The 18751-nt window shown below is 36.8% G+C and overlaps 1 pseudogene; it reads left to right on the top strand.

Annotated features, from left to right (window-relative positions):
• Nucleotides 1-13340: 13340 nt before the first annotated feature.
• On the top strand, nucleotides 13341-14146 carry LOC149233364 (calcium-binding protein KIC pseudogene; annotated as a pseudogene).
• Nucleotides 14147-18751: the final 4605 nt, after the last annotated feature.

Here is an 18751-nt window from a genome sequence, read left to right as displayed (position 1 = left end):
CGGACTATACTCAGGATTTCATTTTGTTTTCATTTTCCTCGAATCACACTATGGCAGCGGCCTTGATGCATAAAAGAGACCGGCTTGAGAAACCAACTGCTTTTGTCAGCAGGACCATAAGGGATGCAACATTAAAGTATAATATTATTGAAGAGCAAGCTCTTGCTTTGGTAAAGGCATCGAAATATTTTCGGGTTTATATTTTGCATTCTCACATCCTTGCTTATGTCCCTAACACTATTGTTAAAGATGTCTTAGTGCAAATAGATCCAAAAGGGAAAAGAGGCAAATGGATTGCTGCCTTGTTGGAATATGACGTGGAGATCAAACTGACAAAGCTCATCAAAGGATAGGGGCTAGCTAAGCTAATGGCTGAGTCAAATTTGGTTGAGTCAAATTTGCACGCCTTAGACATCAATCTCATTGCTGCTATGTCCGAGGAAGATGAAGAAAGTCTGCCCGCGCAGGTATCAGAAAATTTTCTTCTTTCTCCTTGGTATTTGGACATTGTTTATGTACTCCAAAATCTGTCATCACCACCTGGAATGGCTAAGAACAAAGGTAGGACACTGAAATCTAAGGCTCCCAAGTTTTGCATCATGAATAATGCACTCTATTGGAAAGATCCCAGTGGTGTCTTGCTCAATTGTTTGGTTGAAGAAGAGGCAAAACAGGTTATGGAAGAATTTCACAAGGGAGATTGCGGAGGCCATCTTTTCCGGAAGACAACAGCCAATAAAATTTTGAGAGTGGGATATTATTAGCCAACTCTTTTTACTGATGTGTAAAAAACAGTAGCAAGCTGCCACGAATATCAGATTTTTCAAGGTAGGAGGAAGTTGTAGCCTTTACCTCTCAAGCCCATTGAAGCAAGTGCTCCATTTCAGCAGTGGGGTTTGGATTTCATTGGTGAGATCCATCCTTCTTCTTCAGCGCAGCACAAATGGATCCTCACAGTGACGAATTATTTCACCAAATGGATTGAGGCGATTCCCATGAGGTAGACCACTGATTCGGTAATCATTCCATTTCTTTAAAACAAGATTTTATCTCGTTTTGGCTGTCTGAATAAGCTGATCACTGACAATGCAACAACCTTTAAATCTAAAAGGATGATTGACTTTTGTCATAAATATCAAATCACTTTGGGGCACTCAACCACCTATTATCCCCAAGGCAATGGATTTGCAGAGTCCTCAAATAAATCTTTGGTCAACATTATCAAAAAGCTGCTGGAAACAAACAAGAAAAGTTGGCACAAAAAGCTAGTCAATGCACTTTGGGCATATAGAGTAAGTCAAAAGAAATATATAGGCATGTCCCCTTTCAAGCTCGTGTATGGTGTGGACACAGTCTTCTCGACCTCTCTTGCAGTCTCGGTGGTTAAACTCCTACAAGAAGCAGGCAGCGAAGACGATCATTTGCAACGGAGATTCAATCAAATGATTCATTTGCAGCAAACTAGAGAGGAGGTATTTCAAAAAAATTTCAAGCTGCAAGAGAGAATCAAGAAGATATATGATCAAAAGGCAAAGGTGGACAAGTTTCAACTAGAAGACATAGTGCTGAAATGGGATGCAAGGAATGAAGAGAAAGATAAGCATGGCAAATTTGAAAATCTTTGGAAAGGACCTTACAGAATTGCTGCATATCAGGGCCAAAATGCTTTCCTTTTGCAAGAAATGAATGGAGAAAACTATCCCGGCAGGCCGGTCAATGGTTGGCTACTCAAACGGTATTATTTTTGAAGTATTTTCTGTTGTCATATGTATCATTGTACATACCGATTTGTTTAAATTCCATTGCAAGTGTGTACTGTTTTCATTCTTTCAGTTTGGGGCCCGAGGTGAAGGCTATAAAACTGAGGTTTGATTTCAGTTTTGGTTTGGTTTGTTTGAGTCAGGTCTTTCAGTCAATTTCAGTCTTGAAATTGGGTTAGTTTTGAGTCACATTTCAGTCCTGAAATTGAGTCAAGAGTCTCGTTTTGGTTTGTCGAAGTTATTGACTCCATAGCCCAATGGACAAAGGCACTGCCTACTTTCCCAAAGATTTTCAGTTCTTGGCACCTCCAAGGAGCTACCATCCCCATTGGAGCCACTGTTAGTGTCGGTAGCTTCATCCCTCCGTCAGCGATCAAATTCTCTTGTTGCAAGCATATTAGGTGTCTCGCTCAGTCGGCTGCATTCCGTTAGGAACATGGATCATTTGACAGTAGTGGCTTGTTGTACATTTTCCCTCATGTCCTTTACCTGCTAGCCCATTTCCATTCATCAAGATCATCTGCAGTCACTTTTTGTCTTTAAATTTGCAAAAGTCATTTCTAGGGTTTCAGTTTCATTAGGTCTAGGGTTTCATCAAAAAGGTCTTCAAAATGTCCAATAGCAGCCAGCAGGTGCATGAGGAGGTTGAATAAAGTTCCAGTACCAATAAAATTCACAATCTCATGCTCAGAAATGTATTTTTCCTCAAAACCCTGTTTTGAGGAAAACAGAGTATTTTAGGTTTTTGTTGTATAAATTCATGTAATTTTATTTCTCTTATAGGTAATCACTTCAGTGGCAACCCTAGTCACCTTGCCAAGCTTCAGTAGCTCCATCCCCTTCAAGGCAAACAAAATATCAAGTCATTCAGTTCATCAAAGGCATAAATAAAATAAACTGCCCAAAAACAGAGTTGAAAAAGTAAGTCACATTGCAAACATTATAAAGTGGGTTTTATGAAGGAAAAATAAAAAGCTCTTGTATATAAATCATTTTTACAATTCAAAAAGCTCATTGGCACTCAAAGAAGAAAGATTGAGCTAAGTGAAGGTCGTGTTGGAGAAAGGAAGCGAAAATGCAGCAAAGAATTCAGGTTTTGGAGGCGCGGCGCATACAAGTGGCACGACGCATATAGGAGGCACAGTGCGTTGGGTTTGTGGCGCGGCACATAGAGCTGCCAAGCCGGATTTCAACATTTACTCCCTCAAATTGCCAAAATTGCTCAAATCTTCTAGTGTGCAAGTAAGTCAAACCCTTTTCCTTGCTAGTCAAAGAGGTTTTCTTAAAAAATTTATGGTGGTTGTGTGAAAAAACTCAAACCCTATTCCCTTGCAATTTCTCAAAAAACGGTTGCCTAGGGTTTGGATTTGTTATTTTGCTGCCAATTTCACTCCACCACTCCCTCACTTTTGATCTCTCCATTTGTTTCTCAGTTTCATCCACTCATTCCCTAACTTCCATATTCCTAAAACAAAAATTCATTCACCCCTATCCCCAATTCTTATTTTCCCAAATCCTAACTACAAAATCCCCAAACACTAATTGTTGTCCCCAAGCTTACACACTATTCCCTAAACTCCCTATTTCCCAAAAAACCTATCATAATATTCCAAAAACCCCTCATACCCTCTCCCTCCACAGTCCCTCATACATTCTTACCCTTGGTGGCAGAAAACTAAAATCACCATAAAACTCTTCATACTCATCAAGAAAACTCACATATTAGCAAGCATGGAATCTGATCCTTCATATGAATGAGATGAAGAGACACACAATGACTCTCCTACAGAAGTGCATGCACCAAGGAGACCTCACAATTGTGGCAAACAGATACGAGAGGAGCCTACTTCACTTGCTGAGCTGCAGGCCTACCCTCTTGCTATCACATGCTTCCAACACCAATCCTGTTATCAGTTCTATGAGATGGTTGCTAGAGTCCAGTATCATCATGAGTTAGCCCGGTTGTTTGTGCTTCATCTACATAATGGCCAAACCACTCTAGCTGGTGTGACATTCACCTTGACACCGGAGTCTATTTCTCTAGCAACCGACATTCCTAATATCAGAGAGCAGTGGAATAAAAGGCAACAAATTGATAGGGAACATTATGAACCATATGTCAAGCCTGGTTATTTGAGACAACTCAGCAGATTTTTTCCCTTTCGGTACCTGAAAGACTCATATGCTCCCTTGATGAAACTCATAATGAAGTATTTCAGCTGTGAGGGCCGGTTTTCTCGCCTATATGCTTATCATATTAGATTGTTGATGCACTTTACCAGGGTGAGAATGATGAATCTCCCCTACTTCATGTGCCAAAATATTGAGAAGATGACCACCCTAGTACAACAAAAGACTCCTCAGCAGCAGTTTAATAGTATATATCATTTTGCACTCATCAAAATTGTGGTCATGCATCAGCTTGGTTTGCAGGGCATCTCATGGGAGGATTTCATTTCTCATGAGTTCTTCACAGCTCCTCAGGTACCTCCAGAGACTTTTCATGAGACAGGTGGACCTTCTCATCAACAGGAGGGTCATGAGACACAGACCGCTAGTGTGCCGGTGTTTGTCACCTATCAAAAGGGCACTAGACGGTTGTTTGCAGCAGCAAAGCGAGTATTATCTCCACCCGGGGTGGAAGGGGTCTCGCTTCCTTCATCAACACAACAGGTTCAAGATAAAGGCAAGAGGCCATTACATGATGAGGGGCCTTCAGGTGAGAAAGAGACCGATTTCATTCTCATTCAGGACGATGACACAGATTTGGGCCCACAAAGCTCAAAGCTCAAGGAGGTCATCCAAGAGCAACATGCAGACATCAATGCTTTGTCCCTCAACTTGGAAAGAGCCGAGTGGATAATAAAATACTTGGAGCAAAGAAACAAGCAACTAGAGGATCAACAAACCATAATGGAGCTAAGAAACATACGACAAAACCAACAAGCTACCAAAAGGAGGAAAGTCAAGTTCACCACACTTGAGCAAGAAATAAATGTTGATCATGAGTCTTGGTTGGAGAGGACTAATATCCACTTGGAGAGGATGCTGGAGAAGGCCATCAATGAGAAAAATATGTTGAGAAACATCGCATATCACTATTTGTCAAGGAATATGGTGTGCCAAGCTAGAATCAGGAGCTTGAAGGCCAAGTTGAATAAGAGATCGAGGAGGAAAAAATCGCAAGATAAACTTCAGATCTTGGCTCAGGCTTCCTTGGCCCAAAACACCACTTGATGGAGAACATTCAGCCCAAATTTCAAAAAATTTGTGGCAATTTTTGCATTTTTAAAATTTTTGGGCTAAAACACAGGATTTTCTGCCCAATGCCCTGCGCCACCTGGCGCTCACTTTTGATGGAGGCCTCAAATGAAAAAAACTTAGCATATTTGGATTTGTCTTGGAAAAATATGCATGCCTACCAATGCCCAAGAAATTTTGACAGGTTTTGATCCCCCAAAAATGTCAAAAACACTCAAAACATGACCTTACAACCCCTATTATGACACACAGGAAGAAGTGTTGGGAGAACTCAGTTTTGGAGGGGAAAATTGAGGCAAAATTCAAAAATTCAACTTGTTCTGGAAAGTAAACAGGTAGACATTTCCAACAAGCACACTTGGAGCAAATTTGGACACCGGGAAGGCCTCCAAAAGTGGCTGCAAACAGGCGCTATGCATAGAAAAATCAGTGCGACATTGGGGAAATTTTGCTCAGTTTGACCAAGTATACTCTGTTTTTCACCTAGTTCCTTGACAGTTTGACTTTTCTCTTTCTTAATGTCAAACTTATGATGTAATTTAATGTAAATTGATGGATCTTGATGTAATTATGTCAAATTTTCACTCATGGAGGTAGATTCATCTATCAAAAAGTAGTTTGCAACTGAATGAATCAGTTCCCTAGTTTTTAGAGGCATGTTGTTCCACTACCTACTTTTTAGTTCTCAGTTTAGTATTAGTTGGAACTGCTCCTAAACTTATGAGCTCGACCCGTAGAGGCTAGGATGAGTTGTTGTTTTCCTATATCTTGTGATTTTTTAGTCATTAGCATGGTTGGACTTTTGAGAAAGCTTGGAGCTTCATTGTATACATTTTCTTAGCAGTTTTGGCTAAGGAATAGACCAGGGTTTGCAGCACTCTATGGGATTCATGTGGCATCTTGCTTTGATATTGTGTTTCCTTCAGTAAATTGTAAGTTTATATGTGTTTTATTTATGCCATTATCTCTCTTGTTTCTTAGTAACTAAAACAAACAAGGATAAAGGTAGAATCCATTGAAATTGCAGTGCTCTACCTAGGGTTTACTTAGTTATTGATGTTTTCAGCTTTTTGAAGAGGGTCCCTGAGGTTTTCTTGCCCTCTTCAACTCCTCACCTGTCTAAATCTCTCCATTTCATTCAATTTGAAGTATCAAATCACTTTCCTACCTTGCCCCATTGAGACCTCTGCAAAACTGAGCCTCATTCCGAAGACCCAAAATTTGCCTTTCCATTTGAACAACAAAACATCTTTAAATTCAATCAAACTCTTTTGCACACATACCTAGCCTAAGATCAGTATTATATCAGTCATCGCAAGCCCTCATTGATCATATTTTGCTAACACTAACAAGGAGAGAGCCCTCTCCCGACTTGGTAGGGCTAGCTACTAGGTTAAGCATGGTTTGATGTTACCCTAGATCCTACCTTTCTCAACCTGAGGTAGATTTAGGCCCTAACATAGTGGCGACCATACTGGGGAAGAAATTGTTTGTTTGTTAGTGTTCTTCATTTTATAAACTACAGACGAAGTTTGAAGATTAGCCAGGTAGCCTCTGAAACGCTTTTGCTTTGCATTAGTGCAAGTAGATAAATGCTACTTCAGTCAATCTCCGGTCTAGTCTTATAAATGGAATATCTAACTTGCAAATTGCCCTAGTACATCTGATAATTCTAAGCTTTTGGATGATAAGTTTAGAGTTTGATAGGCTGAACAAGTTGATAATGTCCATTTGATTTCTTGGAAATAATAACACACTGGCTTCCAGAAGATATACCAGAGAAAATCTGGATCCTGATCCACCTCTTATGTGTGAAAATCACAATGTTATTTCGAGAATCCTTTGCCAAGAAAGTTCTGTGATTCCCGTATTCAAATCTTGTTCATGTCCTGTGGTTTTTGAGTATCTTAAAGATCTTGAGTTTGACGAACAGTTTGAGTTGTCTATGTTTGAAACCAAATCTGAAAGTGTTGTTGGTTCTACTGCTTTAAATCCAGAGTTTGTTAAATATCTTGAAACTGAAAAGGCCAATAAATCAATTGACGATTATATCTTGAAAAACCTCCAAACTTCAATTGTGGTTTCAAATATCGCTGATTTCTTAGAGTCTGCATCTGCAACCCTTGGGTCCTTTGTGATTGCATCTAGCTCCAAAATTCCTACCGAAGCTCCCTTCATTCCCACCATTCCCGTGGAACCTTCTACCTCTGATCAAAAATCTGTAGTGGTCGCACCTCCGTCCACTCCTACCCCTCAAACATCCAAAATTTCTTCACCACCATCCCCACCTCATACACCCCATACATCATCTGCACCCGTTCCCCCAACATCCCCAAGACTGATTGCAAATCCACCAAGAGCAATGGCTGCTTGATTTGCACCCCTTGTGCTGCCTCAAAATTTGGATGATATGCCCGCCGATTATCAAAGCAAAATTCCATTGTTTGATGGAACTCCTCACGGTGTTACAGCTCAGCAACATGTGGATAGGATGACAGATTTCTTCGACCTTCATGAGATTGATGCCGAAAATGTGACAATGAGACTGTTTGTACAAACCTTTGGTGGTGAAGTGAGGAATTGGTTCAGAGCTTTGCCAGCTGCAAGTATCACCACATTGACTAATCTTCAGAGACAATTCTTGGATCACTGGGAAGTGAAGAAAAATCCTCTTCATATCCTTACCGAATATGAGAACATCAAGCAGAATGTTGGTGAGTTTGTTCAATTAAACATATTCCCCTTGGTATTCCCCTTTATCAAGCCAAATCTTATTACATATACAATTAACTCCATTTAAGATAATTAACAATTTAATATTAAATATATAAACTTTATATCTAAATGAGGCTATATCCATCTTAACTCATGATCTACCAAGCTCCAAGAGGGATCAAATCTCTTTTCACTCTAAAAGAGGGTTACATGTCAAGAGATTTAATCCTTCTTTATATTGGGTAGATCCAGAGTTAAGATGAATTCAACTCGTTTAATTTCCCCCTTTAAATATGTTATATTCCACATGAATATCATAGGTCCTCAATACCATGGGTGATTTTTATTTTTATTTTCATTTTTATAGGGTTTTTTAAATTTTATTTTGACCAAGTTAAAATGTTTACATTACCTTATATTACATTACAACATCTCTACCATACTAGGTTGGATAGTACTTCTCCATGCAAAAATTTTAATTTTATTTTAAAAATAAAATTTTAATAAAATATTTCAAAAAAATATAATAATATTTTACGTTAAGTCGTGTTAGTTTTTTTATATGTTTTTTTTTTAATGTATAAGTGGATTCTAACCTTTTGAAAAACCAAACCCCTCTAAATTGTTCATGTTTACAGATCACATTTGTAATTTCAACAAAATTCTTATCGAATTTCAAATAAATTTTAAAAGTATACCAAAAAAATATGCAAAACATAATTTTTTTTTGTCTATTTAAGGTTAAGATTTTCATTACTTCAAAAAGGTGTTACAAGAGAGGTTACCTTGTGTTACGGGTATACCTGAAGGGAAACCAGAGGTTACCTTGTGCTACTAGTCTACCTGAAGGGAAACCAGACCAGTAGCACAAGTTTAAAGTCTTGAGATTACATTATCCCCATTCAATTATGTTATCTAATAATATAAAAACATGCCAAAGGTTTATAGAGGAATTCGGTAATCTTTTTAAGAATCATAAGTTTAAGTTTTTTAATGTGTAAAGTTGCACTGCCTTACCATATTTTAAGGTGTTGAGTCCATTCACATATTAAAAAATGCATTTTAAATAACAAAAAATCATAAGTTTGCTAAAAATTATATAGCCAAATTCCTCTAAAAATCATTTCATCTATTAGTGTTTTGTTTTTCGGCGTCAAAATACATGTCCGTTGAGAAATTACATACATAGTCACTTCTCATAATAGACTACAAAACTTATATGAACTTAACCCCACACACAACCATTAAACCACATGCCAAACTCATTTCATCTATTAAACCACTGAAATAATAATTTATCGATGTTCTTAATGGTGTATTAGTTGTAATCCATCTTTAATAGTGTATTGGTGTATTTAAATAACAAAAAATCATAAGCTTGCTAAAAATTGTATTGCCAAATTCCTCAAAAAAATCGTTTCATCTATTAGTGTTTTATTTTTCAGCGTCAAAATACATGTCCGTTGCGAAATTACATACATAGTCACTTCTCAGAATAGACTACAAAACTTATATGAACTTAACCCACACACAACCGTTAGACCACATGCCTTAAACCACTGACATAATAATTTATCGATGTTCTTAATGGTGTATTAGTTGTAATCCATCTTTAATGGTGTATTGGTGTATTAGTTAAACTCCTGCCATAATTTATCCATGTGACTCTTAATAAATTTGATTTAAATTAATCTATATTAATGGTGGGTAGCAGGCCTGGAATTTGACGTCCTACAGGACGTATTTTGTGTTTTAGGACGTATTTGACGGTGGCCGAAAATTTTTCCACGTTAGGTTTGACGTGTACTATAAAATTGCAACCCGTCGTTTTGACGTCTAGTTTCAGAGTTAAACCGTCAAAAACTATAATACCACTCCGGGCTTGGTACCGATACACAAGACAATTAGAATTTAATGCTATTTAAATTCTACAGCATTTGACTGCGCAGTAGCCAGTAGCCAGTACCTAATAGTAGTAACTCTGTCATCTACCATAGACTAGTACCTAATAGGAGTAACTCTGTCATCTATCATCTGCAGCTTTGGCCATACGAACGATATGTGCAAATTTAATCTACAACTACCATTACCATTAGCCACTGGTTTGTTGGAGACAAATGCGGTTTTAAAGTTTGCTTTGACGCCACGCTAAACCTAATCTGATAAAACGTGCAAATTGCAATATTTAACTATTCATCACCCAGGTTCCAAGGACTGCGTGCAATCTCACTATTGTTTTCACTGTCCAGGTCATTCTCACTGTTGTTTTCACAAAAATGTTCACTGTCCAGGCCATTGACAGCTGAATTAGTGGCAACCGTCTATCAACAATCTACATGAATTAGAAGTTATCTACCTGATTTCCCAAGAAAATGGAATGGTGGATTTGTTCCATGATTCATCCATTAGAATGGAGGAAGTACAATTACAAGCAAGGAAGAAATAGACAATGGGCAGGTTCATGTGTCATCAATGAGGTAATACACTTTCTTCTTTGCCCTGACCATTACCCCGAGGCTTATTCTTGCAAGTTGTTGCAGTTATCCTTGTGGTTTGATTGGCTTGGATGTTTCTTTCTGGACATGTGGCTCTGGTGCTCCGTGGCAGATTGAAGATCTCCGGTTGAAATTTGAGGAGGCCTGGATGCTCAACAAGGTTAACTTATTAGCAAAAAAACCCAACTCGCCATTTCAACTAGCTCTGTAAAAAAATATTTGATAAGTTTTTCAGGTCAGATCATAACACTAAATTATTTTCTGAGTAGAGTTTAATTCGAGTGTTTTCTTATTGCATGAAGCAACTTTATAATGGTGTATAGATTTTATTACCTCACCATAATCCTGCCTGAGGAGAAATATATAACATAGCAATGCAATCACATCTCTACAACAACCCAGAACCTCGGAAAATGCTTCAGTACTATGAGACAATGTAATACTTTGAGGTAGTGCTGAGTGAAAAATTTATGTCCCGACCCTTAACCCTAGTGAACTCTTCAACGAAATCATGCCCATTTTCTATGAATAGCAGGGATGTATAGGAACACAGCTTAAAACATATGGGTGGTTTTGAGAGAATAGGTTTCTCTCATCCAATGCTTCTCACGTGGGTGATTTTTTTAAGTCTGGAGTTTGTTAAAAGGTCCACTTTGTTAATCACTTTGTTGTCAAAAAGGATCCCTACAATATCGCTGCTTGCCACAAAGGGATCAACACCTCTTTAGGGTGCAGTAATTGTATTTAGCATAGTTTTATCTTTTTATATAATGTTGTGAGCATGAAATCAATATAGAAATTAGAGAGACTTGTATTGAGCAAAGGAATGGAAACCATGTAAATTAATAACTTTCTTTAATTACATCACAAAAGTGGATTCTACCTGGGTTTCTTGATATTATATAAGGTAAAATGAATAATAGTTTAGGTTTATTTTTGATTTGTTGTAGCCTTTCTAAGAGAGTATCGTAAGCGTAAAAACAACCTGCATCCTGAACTCTTTTGACAGATTTCCATGTTCATAATAGTGATTGCATTTATTATTTGGCTTTTCTAGTTGATGCACTCCCAGCCATGAAAAATCTGCCAACTCTTTCATAGGAGGGGGTTATAATTGGTTTTTTTGATACTGTATTAGCTTTTCTCACATAACAACAACCATAATTGGTTTTTTTGATACTGTATTAGCTTTTCTCACATAACAACAACCATTGAATACATAGGTTAGCTACTTTAGTGGTTTCAGTAAACCAATTTTTGTTTTCCATTCAACTACATATTTTTTTCAAATCTAGAAAAACTTTGTAAAATCGTTCAATATAAAATGACTTGAAGGAATTTTTCATCAGTTCTGCCAACCTTTCCAAATCATTATTATACTCCAGTAAAGGTAGAACAAGGAATGGAATGGATGGCAATGAAAATATAATCAATGGCCCGCTTAGTAGACAGTCATGGTTGACTTTGTCAGAATCTCAATAAGAACTTTCTAACCGAATAGATGTTTGTCTTACTAGAGAAATAGTAGGTTTAGAATCTTTAATGCCAAAACTTTGAAATAAATACATTGAAATAGACTCTAAGAATATTATATATTCATAGTTTAAATATTAGATTGCAGTGATAATAACATATTTCAATGAAAAAAAAATGTGATATTGCTTAATCACAGTTTGGAAAATAAATAAATAAAAATTTCATTCATTTTAAAATTATCAATTATTTAAATTTTAATAAAAAATATAAGAAATATAAAAGAAATTTCAAATATTTATTTCGTTTCTTTTAATTTAGTAAGATTGATTTGATCTATTTTTTTTTTTTTTTTCTATTAGACTAACCTAAGATTAATAATATAATTTTTAATAAAGATATAATGTTTTATTAAAATGGGAGGAGGTTAAGAATTTCATTGGGAGAGCCGTAAAAAAGGTTGTAAAAAAGGTTATTGCCATATTCAGCTCTTCGTTTGTCAAACAATGAACTAAAATAATTGTATCTGTGCATAGAAATTTTTCCCTTTTGGATACGATAAAACAAATTGTGTTGATAGAATTTGGTTATGTGGGAAAGTGTACATAACAATATTATAAAGGAGTAAGTTATAATCTCTATTAGAGTGTGAATGCTTTCATGTAGTATGAGATAAATGAGTGTTTTATTCCTAAGTTGTTATATTTATTTTTTTTGGTAAAAGAGTTGTTATTCTGACTATCTCAATTTTTTAGAGTGTTGGTTGTTGAACTTTAATTCATTCCACTTTAAATTTTGCACCCATCTTTTAGATTTTTTCCCTCATATATTATACCTTTTCAATTATGAATTATCAAAATGCACAATTTCCCAATAATACCTTTTCAATTATGAATTATCAAAATGCACAATTTCCCAATAATTGCTATCTAGCATGTAGAATTTGGCAAGGACTTTGTTAAGGACTTTGTTAAGATGGGAGAAGATGGGAATCTTCTTGTGTCACATAAATGTAATTTTAAGATGGAGTCTGATGGCCATCCTTTCCCAAAGAGAATACCAAAGTGTACTAAGTTCTACATGGTGGATAGGGATTACCTTCCCATCCTTATCGAATTATTAAGCATCAACGAAATCATAATCCTCTCGTTTTGAGTAAAATATAAATCCAATATTATGGTAATGAATAATATCTCGAAACAGGAAAAAAACAATGCACCATTTTTGAAATGAGATTAATGAAAGTTTAGATGTAAAAGTAGTTGAAAAAAAGCTTGTAAATTAAAGATGGTTGACATTCATAAATTTGAGTAAAACGTAAAACGAAGGGCATAAAAGATGTAAAAACGTCAACAAATTTTCATTTGACAGGCAAAGGGAATTTGAAATTCCAGGCCTGGTGGGTAGGCTGTTGTAAACCTCGAAAATGTTTACGTTGACTTTGTTTTTGTTGAAATCGAGTGTGTGTCGTGGAGGTACCGTGTCGGTCTAATTGGCGAGGCTTCCTTGCGAGTTGGATAAAGCGGTCCCCACGCGCAGTCGCCGCGTATTGCCGGCGCACGGGCCACACTTTGCGGGCGCGAGGCTATCTTCAAAGTACAAACTAATGAATACATCCCCCACGCCGACGAATCACCATTTCCGGGAAGCTACACTAACTGTTGTTCTCGGGTGCCATTGAGCAGTGGCACGCGCGATATTCATATCTCGACGTGCACCAATTTCTTTGAAGTTTTCCGGAATCGTCGGTAGCATTCTCTGCCGTTATTATAAATAACCCTTCCATATTTGCCTTCACTTCCAATCTATCCCGTCGCTGCCTTCTTGCAGAGGTACTCCACATTTCATTCTTCTGTGCAATTCACACAAATCTAGTTGAACTTTGTCTGAGGGAATCAACAATGGCAAGATTAGGAGAAGAAAAGGAAGAAAATAGTGCGGTGTTCGAAGATTACCTGCCGGTGGTGGCAGAGAAATTAGGGGAAGAGGGCCTAATGGATGAGATGTGCAATGGCTTCCGTCTCCTGGCGGATGCGGAGACAGGCGTCATCACCTTCGATAGTTTGAAGCGGAACGCTGCGGTGTTGGGCATGCAATCCATGAAAGACGAGGAGCTCCGGGCAATGATAGAAGAAGGCGACCTGGACGGCGATGGGGTTCTGGATATGAACGAATTCTGCGTTCTCATGATCAGATTGAGTCCGTCATTCATGGCAGAGGCCGAAAAGTGGTTAGAAAAGGCAGCCATGGATATTATCCATACCTTTGATTTTGATAGCTCTGTGCGAGCTTCAATTCAGGAATGGGGAAGTCGATTGGCTTAACTCGCTCTCTTGCCCATCCCTTCGAACCTTCCAGTATATTTACATCGTTTGTGTATGAAATCCAAAAATAAGATGGGAATACAGACACTTCGAATTCATTCTTATATTGAAATCTGCATATTGATCTTAGTTGCCATTCGTGGTTTGGTTTTTAACAAAGAAGACAGAATCAGGCAATGAGAAATTGGCTGTCGAAAGTTTCTCCGCGTCGGTAGATTCTTTGATAATCCATTTTTAATTGGTTCAATATTGCAATTCTTGCCCTACAAATTTAATCTTTGAATTCCAAAAAATAAATAACTGGGAAGACCATATCTATATATATGAAGTACCCAATTGACTTATTCCTATAACGAATTTGGGTGTTTATTGCGACAAAACACAAGATATCTTTATTGTATATTAATTATTTTTTAACATAAATGCGTATCTCTTACAAAAATGTTAGAAAAAATGTTTATTAATTATACGTTAGATAAATGTTTGAAATATTTATTTTCCATTTAATCGAAATTATTTAAATTATGTTTTATAATTATTTAATTATATTTTATTGTTAGTTATATACATTATATATTATAATTTTTTTATTTAAAATATATATTTTTTATTTTTTCCCAATTACTATGTGGAAATTTGTGGGCAAAAATAAGTTAACAATCCATCCATTCACAATTATTTCCAAATCCAATAAACTAACTTAGTTTTTATTAATTATTTAAATTATTTTTTCCCAATTACTATGTGGAAATTTATGGGCAAAAATAAATCAACAATCCATCCATCCACAATTATTTCAAAATCTAATAAACTAAGTTAAGTTTTTATTAATTATTTAAATTATATATTTCTTGTGTATTTATTAAATTAGATTGGGTCAACCCATAACAGGTAACAGGTCTTGTATATTGGGATTCGTATTTCACATTTTTTTATTTTGGTTGAATTATTTGACTAAAAATTTAACAACAATTTATAAAGTTATATTTTAGACTTTTGTGATCCATATTGATAATGACATTGTTTTGGGAATAATCAAACATTGAAACCTGGTCCACGTTTCGAACCATCTAATGTGGTTCATCTTCATGACAAAGGTAGAACCTTTGCCATGAGGATGAACCACATTAGATGGTTCAAAACGTCCACCAACCATCTAATGTGGTTCATCCTCATGACAAAGGTTGAACCTTTGTACTCAGGATGAACTACATTAGATGGTTCGAAACGTCGACCAAATCTCAATGATGCAATTATTCCGAAATACAATCTCATTAACAATTTATAAAGTTAACATTGGAAACACAATTAATTTATTTTTTATTATATTGTAAATTTATTTATTTGAATTTTGATTAGTTGAGTGGGTTTCACTCTTATTGTGTCATGATGATTTCACCACCACATCGTACACTTGCCATGCTTGTCAGATCTTCCATGCAGAAAAGTGAAAATTCAAAGGTTTGGTTCAGGTTGAGGTACCCTTGTTGCTTCACAGATGGCAGGCATTAATGTCTGGCCTGTTAATTTGTGATATTAATAACTAGGTTAACCAATTTTACGAAATCACTTATTCAGATGTATTTATCTATTGTATGTGCAATTGTCACAGTCATAGGCATTCACCTCTTTCTTAGTTGTTACTCGAGTACGCAATGTGTAACCTCTATTCAATGCGTAATCATGAAATTGGCGTACTATTAGATATTGGAGTATGGTAAGTACGCAACCTGTAAACCTCTCCTCAAGGAAAACTCATGAGCTTAACGCATGATTATAATTATAATTTTGAAGATTTTTTTTTTTTGTAACTCAAAATTGTTCTATTAATTCATAAGAATATTACATTGTGATGGGCTCATCTTCTAGTGTGCTATGGCCTCACCCCTACCAAATTTATTGGCCATCAGATACAAACAAAAAAAACTAATATTAACTTAACAAAACTAAAACACCACATGTCAATCACTTGGCAGGCCCAAAATTGAGCAAAAAACAAAATACATCTGACACACTTCATTACACATCTACATTGTTGGGAGCTTGAGCATCATTACTGTCCTTGATAGGGCGATGAAAAGCATCATGAACATGGGATTTCATAGGAGCCATGCGTCCTTCAAAGTCGTCCATCCGATCTTGTAATCTCTTCTAGCTACAATGAAGAGAGTCTTTAAGGTCCAAAGTGTGCCATTGATTGTGGTGTATATCATTGAGAAAGCTAATGAATTCATTTCAATCATTGTGGAAATCTTGATCTTGTTCGTCAGTTGTTGCTTGCACAAGATGAATTTGGGCTTCTATGGAGTTGAAAGGGGGAGCTAAATCTACTCTCTAGGGCGAGTTGTCGAGAGGCTACTCCAACGCTCCTTCATCAACCAGTGGGCCCCCTATAGAAATTTCTCTATAGATCAGCTATCTCTGATACCATGTAGAAATTCTACAAATTCTCTACAAATCTACCTCTGAGATCTATGAAGAAAATCTGACTGTAGATTAACTTGATAATGCAATATACCAAAGAAAAATACTATAATCTACTTCTACTATCAAACTTGCGGAAGCTTAATTGATTTTGAGTCAGATCAAATATAACACATATAACATAGAAGAAGATTCAATCACACAATGAAACGCAGAAGAATACTATGGGGAAAGCCTCAGCTAAAAACCCCGTTATCTGTATTATCATACAAGTGGAAATATCTCAGGATTACACAAAGCTTTAGCTGACAAGCTATCTAGCTCTTAGTACAATCCCTCACTGCTGCTCATAGATAGAATAGAAAACACATCTGCCTTCCTTCAGTTCTCCAAGCCTCTTATTTCCTTGCGCAGTTTCTCTTGGATCCTCCAGTTGCCACCTGTGTGATTCTCACCTCACACACTGCTCTGACCTCTGTAGTAACTGCGCAATCCTAAAGGAATGAAATTCCTTCTGCATGCAAGAGATTTTCTTATAGGAAATTTCTTGCAACTGATAGTACATTGTCCTTTCCTTTAATCTCAACTGGGTCTCTGTCTGAACTGACATGCATGAGTTATTTAAGAGAGAATATTCAATTATCTGGAGAACACTAGTTGCATGCGTGCATGCATTAACTAACTGAACTCACAATCAATTCCACAAACTGTTTGGAACTAATCTAACTGGACTTAACTGAGCTAACTAATTAAAACTCAAATACAACTCATCCTCATCTCCTTAATTAAGGGATAACTTCCTCAATCAAAGGGATAACTATTCCATGTGTTTACAAAGACTTCATGTTTGATTTTCTCCTACTAATTAACTCAAGATGAATTAATTAATTATTTTTCAAATAGCTAGTGAGACTAAATTCGAATTTTAATTCTCAATTTTGATTCAAGGTGAATTTGGAAATATCTTCAAAGCCAAAAGAGAAGTTGAGCAGAAACTCCAAGAAATCAATCGAATCAACATCACAGAAGGCTTTACCGAGGAGCGGAAAAAGCTAACGCAATCCTTGCAAGAAGAATGGGAAGATCGGTGCTTGCAAGAGGAGATTTTCTGGAGACAGAAATCAAGGACACAGTGGATTAAAGAGGGAGAAGGAAACACAAAATTCTTTCATAAATCCACTATGGATCATAGGGCACACAATAGAATCACAAAGCTCAAAGACTCTCAGGGGAGAGAAATTTTCTCTCACAAAGACATGGAATCTCTCCTTGTACAACATTTCCTCAGTATTGTAGAGGAGCCTCTGGAGGACAGATCCAGGTTCATCAATCATTTCACTCAGCACATCCCTCAGCTGGTCACCAGAGAAGATAACCACAATCTTAACAGGCCAATGTCGGAAGAGGAGGTCAGTGAGGTAATCAATGAAATGCAAAATGGTAAAGCTCTAGGCCTGGATGGTTTTAATGTAGACTTCTTCAAAGCATGTTGGAAAATAGTTAAACAGGACATCCTTGAGGTGGTGGAAGACTTAAGAAGATCCAAAAAGGTTCAGAAGGTGTTCAATGCATCCTTCATAGCTATGATTCCAAAAAAGGAAGAAGCCATGACTCCGGATGGCTTCAAACCCATAGCCCTATGTAATGTGGTGTATAAAATTATTTCCAAGGTGATAGCCAACAGACTCAAGCCACTCTTACCATCTCTCATCTCAGAGGAGAAAATAGGCTATGTGGAAGGAAGACAAATCCTAGATAATATTATCCAACCTCATGAGGTGGTACACTCGCTCAAAAGCAATAAACAAGCTGGTATGATCATTTAATTAGATCTAGCGAAAGCCTATGATAAGCTTAGTTGGTCTTATATAAGAGTAGTTCTAAAAGCCTATGGCTTCGACCAAAACTGGATAGGATGGGTTATGGCACTAGTTACCACAACTAGTTTCTCCATTCTGCTTAATGGCGCTCCTTCAAGACTCTTCACACCCTCTAGAGGCCTCAGACAAGGGGATCCACTCTCACCCTTCCTCTTTGTTCTCATGATGGAAGGGCTTGGTAGAGAAATTAAATTAGCTAATGCTAAAGGAAGAATCCAGGGCATCAAACTCACAGTGGATGGAGCGGTAAACACACATCAGCAATTTGTGGATGACACAATGCTACAGGGCCTACCCATAGTTAGGGAGGCTAGAACGATCAAACAAATTTTGAATGACTTTTCTAAGGCTGCTGGCACATAGGTAAGCCTCAGAAAATCAAAAGTTTTTTCCTTTAATACTGACATTGCTATTCAAAG

Source organism: Pinus tabuliformis, chromosome J (assembly GCF_031772625.1).
Source record: "Pinus tabuliformis cultivar Carrire ecotype Pingquan chromosome J, CPIR1, whole genome shotgun sequence".
In the NCBI taxonomy this organism is placed as follows: domain Eukaryota; kingdom Viridiplantae; phylum Streptophyta; class Pinopsida; order Pinales; family Pinaceae; genus Pinus; species Pinus tabuliformis.
Note: the sequence above shows the minus strand (reverse complement) of the source record. Positions and strands in the feature narration are given on the sequence as shown.